Source organism: Caretta caretta, chromosome 6 (assembly GCF_965140235.1).
Source record: "Caretta caretta isolate rCarCar2 chromosome 6, rCarCar1.hap1, whole genome shotgun sequence".
NCBI lineage: Eukaryota > Metazoa > Chordata > Testudines > Cheloniidae > Caretta > Caretta caretta.
In genome coordinates, this window is record NC_134211.1 from 129,832,903 (window position 1) to 129,846,935 (window position 14,033).

At 38.9% G+C, this 14,033-nt stretch overlaps 1 protein-coding gene across 1 annotated transcript in view; it reads right to left on the reverse strand.

Moving 5' to 3' along the window:
- The window catches only part of FANCM (FA complementation group M), a 154,098-nt gene that overhangs the window by 18,233 nt on the left and 121,832 nt on the right, over window positions 1-14,033 (reverse strand).

The window sequence follows — 14,033 nt, forward strand, 5'->3', positions numbered from 1 at the left end:
CTTGTAGTGATGGTATCTTTAAGAAATATCTATCTACTTTCCATCCTTCCTTAACTGTCCAGGATATCTATGCTCCTTTTGGATACTCCCAAGCCAAGTGTCCAGTGTTTAGTTTGTCCAGTGGGAATAACTGTAATGTCACAATATTTTGTCATTCTTGAAATAAGACTCTCTGAGGAATATGCCTTCCTCCCAAATTGTGCAAGCTGTCCATCAGTACAGATTAAAAAGCCTTTCTTCCAAAGTGGGACTTCTTGTAAACTACTGACAAAATCAGATATGCTGGAATTACAGTTTCAAACCCTCCCTGCAGGCTTGACAAAGAGACTAACCCAAGTTTTCCAGAAGTGACAAGTGATTTTGGGCGCCTCAAGTTTTTTGGTGGCCCACTTAAGACACTTTAAAGGAGCCCCAATTTTTGCAGAGAGCAGATGCTCAGCACTTTCAGAAAATTGGCCCTCCTGCAGCTGTATCAAATCAGTCACCCCAAATCACTAGAGACTTTTGAAGATCTTTGCCTCTTATTTTATGCACATGGGTGGTTCAAAAGCTCCCTAGCAGGATCTAGCCACTCTTCATTCATAGAATCATAGAATATAAGGGTTGGAAGGGACCCCAGAAGGTCATCTAGTCCAACCCCCTGCTCGAAGCAGGACCAATTCCCAGTTAAATCATCCCAGCCAGGGCTTTGTCAAGCCTGACCTTAAAAACCTCTAAGGAAGGAGATTCTACCACCTCCCTAGGTAACGCAGGGAATCACAGGGAATGCAAGCTCTCCCTCTCAATAGCTGTAGTATGCCAAACTCCGTGTAAGCTGGCTGTAACGGACATTTGCTTTCAAAACCCAACCCAACCCAACCCAGCTCTCTCCCAGCACTCTGCTGTGACTACACAAGCCACGTTAAAGCGCTGCTGCCAGTGTAGACTAGCCCTCAGTCCTGGATCCAGAGAATCTTGGATCCTTCCCTGAAAAACGTCAATAACTACTGCATACTAGAAGCGAGTTAACAATAAACTATAAAAAAAATCAAGTTTAAATTTTTGATCTCTCACATTCTCATTTAAATAAGAGAGAGTGATCAAAATTTGAACCTAAACTCCACTCTCATGTAAGGAAACCACAAAAAGGTTATTTTCTGTAACCACCAGCAAGCAGAAAGTAGTAATGGACAGGAAAGGGATTACGGAGGGGGCTTCTATACTGTGGATTTCAAGAAAACTGTACCCAAAACAGCATGTGTGTGCATTTACAACTCCAACAACCCAAAAAACTACTTATTACTTTGAAAAGAGTTCTGTCTCTTCTGTGACAGGGTATGCAACTTGTACAGTGTCTGCTGTGGCAATATCATGAAGGAATAAGGAAAAAGGAAAGACATGAAGCTTTATCATAGCTTTTTAGAAACTCCGAAGAATCAATGACAGTTAACAAAAGCTATTAGTTTGTAATATACTTTCAGCTCTGGGATTCATTTTCATCAGTGCTTGATAGACTTTAAAGGAATCTAAGATATAGAGAATTCACCAGGCTTCATTCTTAGTTCTCTGTGCATTAAGTATAACTATATGCATGGAAAACCAATTTAAGAATCAAAAAGTAATTTGACAAATTAATATCTAAAGATATAAGTGTTGATCTCCCAATATCCAGTAGAACACGTATAATGTACAGCCAATTTATACACGAGCTACTTAAAACAGGAATACAGAACGGTGTGTCATGTCTACATAGCCAGTGCTCAAAAATCTTCTAACATCTAGGTTACTGACATCTGTCCTAATTTCAGGCTTACAGGGAGTTACATAAATGTTCTTGTTTGCTATAGTGCAGTGCTAAATCATACAAAATGGTTTCTTCAAACAAAACTGCTTACTACTTACTGATGGATGCAAAGACAGAGTTACAAAAGTTACATTTTAGCCTGAATACATACAATTTCTACAGACTTAAAATGTCATCTGATAAACTACTCCACAATCTAGCAAGTTTCAATAGTGCATCAGCTGATCAGTAAAGCAGGTCATGAGAAAGAGGAAAACAACCCTCTCTCTCATATTATTGTATTAAACCAATAACCTTGTCTAGAATTATTAAATTCAGTTTTTCCTAATACACAAAAGACAAGTATATAAATAAATAAATAAATAAATACAAAAGTTCTAACATCTGAAATGGGCTTCTTGGCTGCATTTAAGGTGATAATTTATTTTAATTGTAATTCCTCTTTTTATTATCTAAGGCTTCTGTAGGATATCAGAATTAACATTCACAAGAAAGACTCCATAACCTGCTTTGGACACATTTTATAGCTTAAGTCTAAAGTCTATATTAATACTTTTTTTACTATTTTAAAATTAACAGATAAATGCTACAAGACAATGGACACTTTGTAAAAGTTACATCTTCCAAAAAAACAGGCTTGTTTAAAACTAAGGTATTGAAGTAAGACTAGTACTAACAATTAGAATCAAATCTATTGTGATGAAACAGAAAAATAAATACTTATATTTCAATAACTTTAACCAACAAAGTGTAGGAAAGACAGGGCTTTGGAATGTTTAGGGTTTGGGTTTTTGTTTTGTTTTTTTTAAATGTTGGTTTCATTAGCTACCAAATGATGCATTTGGAGTAGTTACTACTTTCAATATGGATAGTTCAATTAATACTTTGCTATCTTAAGGTTAAGTAGATGTCGGTTACAACTTTAATGAGCACTTCAATGCCAATGTTACAACATTAAGCCTAGTGGCTTTTATACCATATGGTGTATAAACAAACAAAAGAACAGATGTCATAATTAAACTGGTACATTCTATTCTATTTGAATTACATATAGTTGCAAAGTTATCCTTTTAGCTGATCAGTTCACTTCTTAATTCTCAAGGACAAACCCACATTTGTTGGTTCTTTAGTACAAGACAGTCTTTCCTATACTTGGAACAACAAAGTACCTTGAGTGCTACTTTGAAACACAGCGGATCCCCTTTTTAAAATTTACAAGTAAATATTAACAATACTTTAAAAATATCAGAATGCTTTTAACATGCACTTAGAAAAAAAATCAAGCTTCTGCATAAAATAATATGTAAGAAGCCAGCTATGCCATCAAATATAAACAAAACTTTTGGCGAAAGTCAAATAGTGTGCAACCCATCCCCCCTAAAATGGAGTGTTATTCTTACAAAGACAGCCTTCTCCTGAAACCAGCTTCTTTAAAAACTTCTGTTCATCTGGTTGATTTGGATACAGAGGACAATTGTTCAGAGGAAAATATTATAGTCCTCTTTAAAAAAGAAATAACTAGGCTTGTTTCAGTGGAAGTGGTTGCACTTTCCAGTATTTCTTTGATCATTACTTCCAGTAAACAACGAAATGGATCTTACTAATAAGCCATAACAATAAAAAGGTAAAGTCAAACGATTCCTCAGAGAGGAGGACTCACAGCAGCAAAATATGACAGTCATGGTAGCAGCTAACGTAGCCAGTATCATCAAAGTGGTTCTACAGATGTTAAGAGGCTCTCAAAGAACAAATGAAATATGAGACTAATAGATTAATATGAGTTGGAGTGGATATATTGTAGCATGACCATTCTGGATACAAATGATAGCTAGTTTGTATTACAGATGCCTGAAATGGTGGCTGCAACAATTTTCTCCTGTATGGAAGACAGGCATAACGAGCATCTGAGAAAGTCCCCTGTAGCTCACATGTTGGAGTTCCCAATAGTCCACAATTCACCACTGTTAGAGGGATATCATCATGTATTTTACAACTGTTCAGGTATGATTAAAAATATAGATGGTCTAAACCTAATAAACTATGGATAACAAAGACACATTGTTGGATCCCAAACTGTTTCAAATGTTCCTAAACCTCAATGCTTCTTTGTAAGGTTCCTAAACCTTAATGCGTCTAATATAGACATAGCCAACTGCTATCCATTCTACTGAAGCCTACAAAACAAATATATACAAAAGCAGTTTGCTAATTTAAACAGTCAAAATAAATTACAATGTACAATATTAAATTATCCCAATGGAATGTTTATTTTTATACCTACAGTAGCAAGACCCTAAAATGCCACCCTCTCCCCACATAAGTAAGTAAAAGACTTCAATCACTTAGATGTAATCCTTGTAGGAGCCTGGATGACTTGTTATTAGATGTATACAAACTGATAATCTGTTTACATTTATAATTCAGGGTTTCAATAATCATTTCATCTATAGAATTTCAGGGAGGAAAACATTATTCTTGTGCAAGGATATTTTTAAAATTTAGGAAATTGAAAATTACAACTATTTTTAATAATTTGAGTTTTAAGCAATAAAAAAACCTACATACAAAAAAACAAGTCACTTATACAGAAAATAATACTTACATAAAAAGAAAGCCATAATTAAATAATATAAGTCTTATGAATATGTGATTTAGTAACTAATGTGGTGGTCATGGAGTACCAGTAAGAAACTGAAAAAACCTACAGTGGCCAGAACAAAAATCAACAAGTGCTTCCAAATTAAATAATGTTGCTCAGTTGATACTGGTGACAGTGAAGGGTGGTATAGATTGTGAATACTGCTGTGTGGTATAATACATCCAGTAAGTTAGTGAAGAGTATACTGGAAATATCATAGAATCATAGGACTGGAAGGGACCTCGAGAGGTCTTCTAGTCCAACCCCCTGCATAGAAAGCAGGATTAAGTATTATCTAGACCATCCCTGACAGTTTGTCTAATCTGCTCTTAAAAATTCAATGACTGAGATTTCACAACCTCCCTAGGCAATTTATTCCAGTGCTTAAACACCCTGAAAGTTAGGAAGTTTTTCCTAATGTCCAACCTAAACCGCCCTTGCTGCAATTTAAGTCCACTGCTTTTTGTCCTATCCTGAAAGTTTAACAAGAACAATTTTTCTCCCTCCTCCTTGTAATAACCTTTTATGTACTTGAAAACTTATGTTCCCCCTCAACCTTCTCTTCTCCAGACTAAACAAACCAAATTTTTTCAATCTTCCCTTATAGGTCATGTTTTCTAGACCTTTAATATTTTTTGTTGCTCTTCTCTGGACCTTTTCCAATTTGTCCACATCTGTCATAAATATAAAGGGAAGGGTAAACCTCTTTAAAATCCCTCCTGGCCAGAGGAAAACTCCTCTCACCTGTAAAGGGTTAAGAAGCTAAAGGTAACCTCGCTGGCACCTGACCAAAATGACCAATGAGGAGACAAGATACTTTCAAAAGCTGGGAGGAGGGAGAGAAAAAGGGTCTGTGTGTCTGTCTATAGTCTGTCTTTGTCGGGGATAGACCAGGAATGGAGTCTTAGAACTTTTAGAGGAACAGCCGTGTTAGTCTGTATTCGCAAAAAGAAAAGGAGTACTTGTGGCACCTTAGAGACTAACCAATTTATTTGAGCATGAGCTTTCGTGAGCTACAGCTCACTTCATCAGATGTTTACCGTGGAAACTGCAGCAGACTTTATATACACACAGAGAATATGAAACAATACCTCCTCCCACCCCACTGTCCTGCTGGTAATAGCTTATCTAAAGTGATCAACAGGTGGGCCATTTCCAGCACAAATCCAGGTATTCTCACCCTCCACTCCCCACACAAATTCACTCTCCTGCTGGTGCTAGCCCATCCAAAGTGACAACTCTTTACATAATCAAGTCGGGCTATTTCCTGCATAGATCAAGGTTTTCTCACATCCCCCCCACCCCCATACACACACAAACTCACTCTCCTGCTGGTAATAGCTCATCTAAACTGACCACTCTCCAAGTTTAAATCCAAGTTAAACCAGAACATCTGGGGGGGGGGGGGTAGGAAAAAACAAGAAGAAACAGGCTACCTTGCATAATGACTTAGCCACTGACCGCTATTCCTACCTGCATGCCTCCAGCTTTCACCCTGACCACACCACACGATCCATCGTCTACAGCCAAGCTCTGCGATACAACCGCATTTGCTCCAACCCCTCAGACAGAGACAAACACCTACAAGATCTCTGTCAAGCTTTCTTACAACTACAATACCCACCTGCAGAAGTAAAGAAACAGATTGATAGAGCCAGAAGAGTTCCCAGAAGTCACCTACTACAGGACAGGCCTAACAAAGAAAATAACAGAACGCCACTAGCGGTCACCTTCAGCCCCCAACTAAAACCCCTCCAACGCATTATTAAGGATCTACAACCTATCCTAAAGGATGACCCAACACTCTCACAAGTCTTGGGAGACAGGCCAGTCCTTGCCTACAGACAGCCCCGCAACCTGAAGCAAATACTCACCAACAACCACATACCACACAACAGAACCACTAACCCAGGAACTTATCCTTGCAACAAAGCCCGTTGCCAATTGTGCCCACATATCTATTCAGGGGACACCATCACAGGGCCTAATAACATCAGCCACACTATCAGAGGCTCGTTCACCTGCACATCCACCAATGTGATATATGCCATCATGTGCCAGCAATGCCCCTCTGCCATGTACATTGGTCAAACTGGACAGTCTCTACGTAAAAGAATAAATGGACACAAATCAGATGTCAAGAATTATAACATTCATAAACCAGTCGGAGAACACTTCAATCTCTCTGGTCACGCAATCACAGACATGAAGGTCGCTATCTTAAAACAAAAAAACTTCAAATCCAGACTCCAGCGAGAAACTGCTGAATTGGAATTCATTTGCAAATTGGATACTATTAATTTAGGCTTAAATAGAGACTGGGAGTGGCTAAGTCATTATGCAAGGTAGCCTGTTTCTTCTTGTTTTTTCCTACCCCCCCCCCCCCAGATGTTCTGGTTTAACTTGGATTTAAACTTGGAGAGTGGTCAGTTTAGATGAGCTATTACCAGCAGGAGAGTGAGTTTGTGTGTGTATGGGGGTGGGGGGGATGTGAGAAAACCTTGATCTATGCAGGAAATAGCCCGACTTGATTATGTAAAGAGTTGTCACTTTGGATGGGCTAGCACCAGCAGGAGAGTGAATTTGTGTGGGGAGTGGAGGGTGAGAATACCTGGATTTGTGCTGGAAATGGCCCACCTGTTGATCACTTTAGATAAGCTATTACCAGCAGGACAGTGGGGTGGGAGGAGGTATTGTTTCATATTCTCTGTGTGTATATAAAGTCTGCTGCAGTTTCCACGGTAAACATCTGATGAAGTGAGCTGTAGCTCACGAAAGCTCATGCTCAAATAAATTGGTTAGTCTCTAAGGTGCCACAAGTACTCCTTTTCTTTTTTAGAACTTTTAGTAAGTAATCTAGCTAGGTACGTGTTAGATTATGATTTCTTTAAATGGCTGAGAAAAGAACTGTGCTGAATAGAATAACTATTTCTGTCTGTGTATCTTTTTTGTAACTTAAGGTTTTGCCTAGAGGGATTCTCTATGTTTTGAATCTAATTACCCTGTAAGGTATCTACCATCCTGATTTTACAGGGGGGATTTCTTTATTTCTATTTACTCCTATTTCTATTAAAAGTCTTCTTGTAAGAAAACTGAATGCTTTTTCATTGTTCTCAGATCCAAGGGTTTGGGTCTGTGGTCACATATGCAAATTGGTGAGGCTTTTTACCAAACCTTGTCCAGGAAGTGGGGTGCAAGGTTTTGGGAAGTATTTTGGGGGGAAAGACGTGTCCAAACAGCTCTTCCCCAGTAACCAGTATTTGTTTGGTGGTGGTAGCGGCCAATCCAAGGACAAAGGGTGGAATATTTTGTACCTTGGGGAAGTTTTGACCTAAGCTGGTAAAGATAAGCTTAGGAGGTTTTTCATGCAGGTCCCCACATCTGTACCCTAGAGTTCAGAGTGGGGTAGGAACCTTGACAATATCTTTCCTGAAATGTGGTGCTCAGAAATGTACACAATACTCCAGTTGAGGCCTAATCAGCATGCAGCAGAGCGGAAGATCATGACAGGAGTGATAGGAACCCCACACTGATACTTGTTTTACTCTCTGTGTGAGACGCTGAATAAAAATTATTTCCTTAGTAAGATGAAACCACAAGGGTGCAGTGGGGGTCGTGGGGTGTGCCGGAACCTGAGGCAGCAGTGCCATGGGAGCACTTAACACATTAATGCCTTAGTATGCAGGCACTGGATTCCCCCTCACAACGAGTGCACAGCCCCAGGTCCCCACAACTAAAACCCCTTTCCCTGAAACCACATAACTTGCTAACTTCCCATGCCCCTACACCTGGCTGCTGATCTCCCCAATGTCTTTACTTTTCCTTACCTTAAACACAAAAAATCTGGAGCGTTAAATAAAAATAAGAACCACCTGCATGTAAGGCCAGTACCAGGTTTAACACGTGCCTAGTTAAAATATGGCACAGTCTCAAACTATTTTAACTATCTGTCAACAGCATCAGAATGTTGGCTATATTCCAAAAGGGAACTACCATAATCAAAAGGCTGTAGCGTAATTTTTCTCCTTTGTCTATAGCTCAACTTCTTTCCCAATGCAATTTTCAAGATCCATAATTATAATATTTACAATAATACCTAAAGCACTCTATGGTACACACTTTATCCAGAAAGCAATTTTTAAAAAATTCATTGAGCTAAAGAAGGGCAATGCAAGTAAATACTATTGTAGGCAAAGTATTAGCCATACCAAAAGTATTCAATTAAGCACTGTGTATATCTGCACATGATCCTGTCCCGCATTCAGCAGAATTTCCAATTTTGAAAGAGCACATAAATCTGTCTTGTTCATTCCAGATGGAAAACATATTACTTTAATTATTTTCCTTTATTTGTACAGAAATACCTAAATTTACACAAATGTGTTCTAATGATTAGTCTGTCCTGACCTTGTATAATTTAATCTTCAAGATGTTTAAAAGCTATTACACTGTTTTGGAGTTTAAGGGTCAACTTGGTTTATCATCATGTTACACAGAAATCCTTGCTTACAGTCAGTAGAAAATCCACTCCATCTGCCCAGTTCTTGTTGCCTTAGTAATAAAGCCACACAGGCATTAAAAGCTTCCTGCAGTACATGTGTTTGCTACAAAGGGTCAGATATAAATATATATTTTTAATGTTCCAATTTGTTCTTTGAATACATGACAAACAGGCTAAAATGGATAACACTTGTATAACATTTACTAGATTCTCAACTGCCATAAAACAAAATAAACTCAAAACTCTATTAAATGCAACATTAAAATACAACAGAATCTATTTTTAGTTTCTAGGTTTTTTTTAAAAAAACTTTAAATGTTTTAATTGTATTTGTTTAGTCATTATAGAATGAAAACAGCTGCAGGGTAAATCTGAGGTTTCTTCAAAATCAGATTAAAAGGGCACAATGACAGGAGAATGATTGTTTTTTGCCTTTTTGCCACAAGCCTATAAAGAATATACAAAACATCTACAGAGCAGGTAAGTCTTCAAATATTTATATTAGAATAAAGTACTTTAAATGAGCACTGTTCCAAATAAATGCTTAATAGTCTCACCACATACTTCTAGTTTATTTGCTGGTTTTGAAGAAAACCGTGTTGATTCACTTACACAAACCACTGTAGTTTGAAGTGCAATACCTTGGTTATTTAAAGTGGTGGCTCTGACTTGCATTTGCCTTAATCCTTCTATTATTAAGGGCTGTAAATTAACATTAGAGGAGAAGGATTAGTATCAGTACATTTGGCTATCTATATTTATAGTAGGTACCTGGCAGTACCTCATAATAGCTGAGACTGAATGCATCCGATGAAGTGAGCTGTACCTCATGAAAGCTTATGCTCAAATAAATTTGTTAGTCTCTAAGGTGCTACAAGTCCTCCTTTTCTTTCTGAGACTGCAAAGTGATATATAACCACACCAACACTGCTGTTTTTGCAAACTCACTTTCTCAGAACCCGGCCTTTTTAGGTTGCAGTTCTACTGGCTTGGTCTCTGCCTACAGGTTAATTTTCAGGAAGTTACAGTAAAACCCCTTCATCCATTGTTGAGATCAGTGAGGATGGGTAAATAAATATAACCACATTAAGGTACATCAAAACATCTGAAACTTGACATGGCTGGAGTCCTCACTGAGGACTAGTGCCTTAATTTCATTTGAAGAACAGTGGTCTTGATTAAAGAAAGTGATAATTTGAAAACTGCATCCTGATCACATATAATACAAAGTCTACAGGTGCATACCTAGATGCACTACACCTGTCCCAATTCAGGGCCACTGCACCTGTATTCCCCATTAGTAGTCCAGCAAGGGCACGCACACTCTCAGGCTTCCAGCCCCACAGCTGCTGCCTCTCGGGCAATGACACACGTCTCTCTTACTGTTGACCAGGGCATTTCCAGGCCGAACAGTTCCCTGAATTCACTGTTATTCCCAGCAAAAGACAATTTGCTTCAACAGGCCTGCTTCACTTCTCCCCTCAGAGACTGTATAAAGTACAATTGTCCCAGTTATATGGTACCACACAGTTCTTTTATTTATAAGCATATTTTATTCTTAAGGTAAAAGCTCTACAGAGAAAACATTAAAACCTATACAAGAACCTACATGCACGCTAATAATCTTACCAGAGATCCCCTCCATCTGTTTCCAATAAGGGCTCTGGCAGGTGAGTCCTTCACTCACACTCCTTCCACCCCCACCCCCCTTCTACCCCCAAGAGATCTCTTTCATGGTCACAAGTTCATAACAGCCTGGGCTCAGAACTAGCTCTCAGGTCTTATGGGGCATCAGTAAGCCAAGTCCTTCCAACTCTTCCCTAAGGATTGCGGCCTTCTATGAACCAGAGGTCCTGCCCATTTGCTGGATCAGAACAAAAGCCCTGAATCAGTTTAAAGTGGGGCTATATATTCAAAAGTCCTTTCCTTTGTCTGATGGTCTCTGGTGAATCCAGATTGGTTCTTTGAACTGTCCTTATGTCACAGGTGATCAGCAAACAAAAAGATCCTCCCCTCAGGGCAATGCTTCTAAGACAGAGTCTGTAGGTGGGATTTTGCAATACCCTCCTCCCCAGTACTTCCGAGAAATTCCACTTCACACTTATTGTCCCAAAGAGAAACCACATCTGCTATATTGTTCAACATAGTCATTTGAAATTCACCTTATCTCCCAGAGACTGCATTAATCCCTCTTTCTCCTACAGAAGTCCCATACAATTTCCCCCCCGCCAAGATATTAAATGTAATTCAATAAGGTTTAACTTAATTCCATAAGGTTTGCCCAGGATATTGTGCCACAGTGCCTATATGTTGATGCCTGGATCCTGCAAACACCTAAGCATGTGCTTCAAGTAAATGGGATTTTTCATGGTGCTTAAAGTTACATGTGCGTAAATGTTACCAGGATCAGAAACAACTCGTAAATACATTGCTTAGCCAAGTCTGCACTTGTTGGGTCAAAGAAATGTATAAGCTTTATTGGCTAAGTCAAAATCTTCAAGACAATTGCTTCCCGATATTCTTATTTTCCTTTTAGATTTTGCATAATCATAGAATATCAGGGTTGGAAGGGACCTCAGGAGGTCACCTAGTCCAACCCCCTGCTCAAAGCAGGACCAATCACCAACTAAATCACCCCAGCCAGGGCTTTGTCAAGCCCGACCTTAAAAACCTCTAAAGAAGGAGATTCCACCACCTCCCCAGGTAACGCATTCCAGTGCTTCACCACCCTCCTACTGAAAAAGTTTTTCCTAATATCCAACCTAAACCTCCCCCATTGCAACTTGAGATCATTACTCCTTGTTCTGTCATCTGCTACCACTGAGAACAGTCTAGATCCATCCTCTTTGGAACCCCTTTTCAGGTACTTGAAAGCAGCTATCAAATCCCCCCCCCATTCTTCTCTTCTGCAGACTAAATAATCCCAGTTCCCTCAGCCTTTGCGTTATTTTTGCATTTAATTTAATAACAAAACGTTAGTCTTGAAAGATTAAGAACTCCTTAACTAGTAAAATTTGAGAGCTAAGATTATTCCAGTATAATCAACTCATCCACAGAACTTTCTGTTCATCTTTCTCTTGTTAACAGACATCACCAAGTTAGTTTTGCCAAAGCATGCTGAAGTTTTGGAATTTCCTGACTTGACTAATATTGCATGCAATACTACTACTGTTTCCCATTATCTCCTATTTCATGAGGGAATTCTGAATGTATGACTTGCCAGGCATGACTGGCTCCTAGACTTTTAGGAGGTGAAGTAATGCCACATTATTTGAAAGGTAATGTTCCCTAGATTTTGGTTCAATTTATGAATTTGAAACCACGCTCTATTATTCAAGTTGATGCTAATATAACATTTGAGCAAATTTTAATTTTTTAAATTTTATACAATTAGAATAGCTATATATTTAACATTTTACTTCAACTCAGTATACATATCGAGGAGGTGATTCCAGTTGTTCATCAAATAAGCACTAATGTAATGAGGCGATTACATTGGAATTGTGCTCTCTCTCAAACTATTAGAGATGGGTATACAATAACGGACAGATTCTTGAGTGTGATATTCAATTTATACATTTAGATGTTTTTAAAATTTAAAGGATGAAGGAAAACATCAATTAGCGCATGTATATAACATTTTTAAAAGTCCCCTCCTCTTAAAACCAGTAATTTTTAAAAAATACTTATTTTACTTACAGATTATTTAAAAGTTAAATAGTTGTTTCAGCTGCCATCTTTCTGAGGTACCCAAATCCATTGCTGACAAGTCTTCCTTGGGGGGAGGGCTTTTGTTTTTGAAAGAGGGTAGTTGATTTATCCATTAAAATGTGGGAGAGCTACACTAATTCCAAATCTCCTGTCTATACTCCCCCTACTGCTAACCTATTATTGGCTCTGAACTCCCCATCCCTGCCCTTGCTTCTTGGATGAACAGCTTAGCTCTCAAAGTGCTGCCTGAATCCCATGCATAAATGTCTCTGCGACTGCCACAGCTAACCAAGCCTTAAGATGTAGATGCAGCTACAATGAAGATTAAGGGAAAGATTCTTACTGATGATTAAGATTATAACAATCTTCTCTCCTAAAATAAAATCAGAAGACCTAGCATTAGGACTCCAACTCCCCAGAAGCAAGGAGTGGCACAGCTATCATGGCTAGCATGGCTAAGCCTGCTTTGACCTGAGAACATGGAACCCTGCGTCTCAAGGCTCATCTCCTAGTTCTAATTCTGTTTATCTGTCATTATCCCTTCAAGATCACCCAAGAAGAAAAGAAAAAGAACATCAGACAAAAGAATGAATGCCCAGCACAGATCATTAGCAAACAGGGTGGGTGAACCTCTGAGAAACTGAGGTTGCTAGCGGGCAGGCTTCACCATAGATTTTGAAATCTCTTAGTGAAATGTTATCTGTCACACACTCCCGATTCATGATGGAGTTGGCTTACAGAGCTAAGGCAAGTGGTATTTTCACCACGGGTGGTTTTATACATGGCTTTTTCTTTCAAGTGTTTTTTACACAAAAGGATCTTCACTCTGCAGTTACCCCACACTATATAATTATACAAGATGTGCCTGTTTGCTAGCTTTGTTCTCACAGGTCACCCTGATTTACTGATGATTTTCAGCAAATGAGGCAGGAGGGAAGACAGTTAGACCAGCAGTGGCATAAGTCTCATGCCAAGGCTGACTAGTTGCAGCAGAAAGCTTTGAAAACTCTTATGCTGTGCGGCCTGGGATGAAGCACCAAAAAAAAAAAAAAAAAAAGGTCTTTTTCCTCCACCATAGCATCCACAAAATCTTAGACAGCATATTTGTTTTGGGCGGAAGACTAAATCCAGGTAAATCCAGGCTGCCTGAACTCAGTAGCTGGTCTGAGCCCACCCCACTACAAGAAATTGCATTATTTTGCAGAAAGGACTGATCAGATTAGGAATGGGTTGTTTGATTCTATGGTGAGACAGAGCAAGGCCTCAGGAATCCAGGACCTCATCTTTCCTGCTAGTTTCAATCAGTGATGATCACTGGGGTAATGGAGGAGCTCATTCCAAAACCTATGCGTGGGATCCATGTACTTCTTGGCTGGGGAAGGAAGGAAGGAAGTACTGGG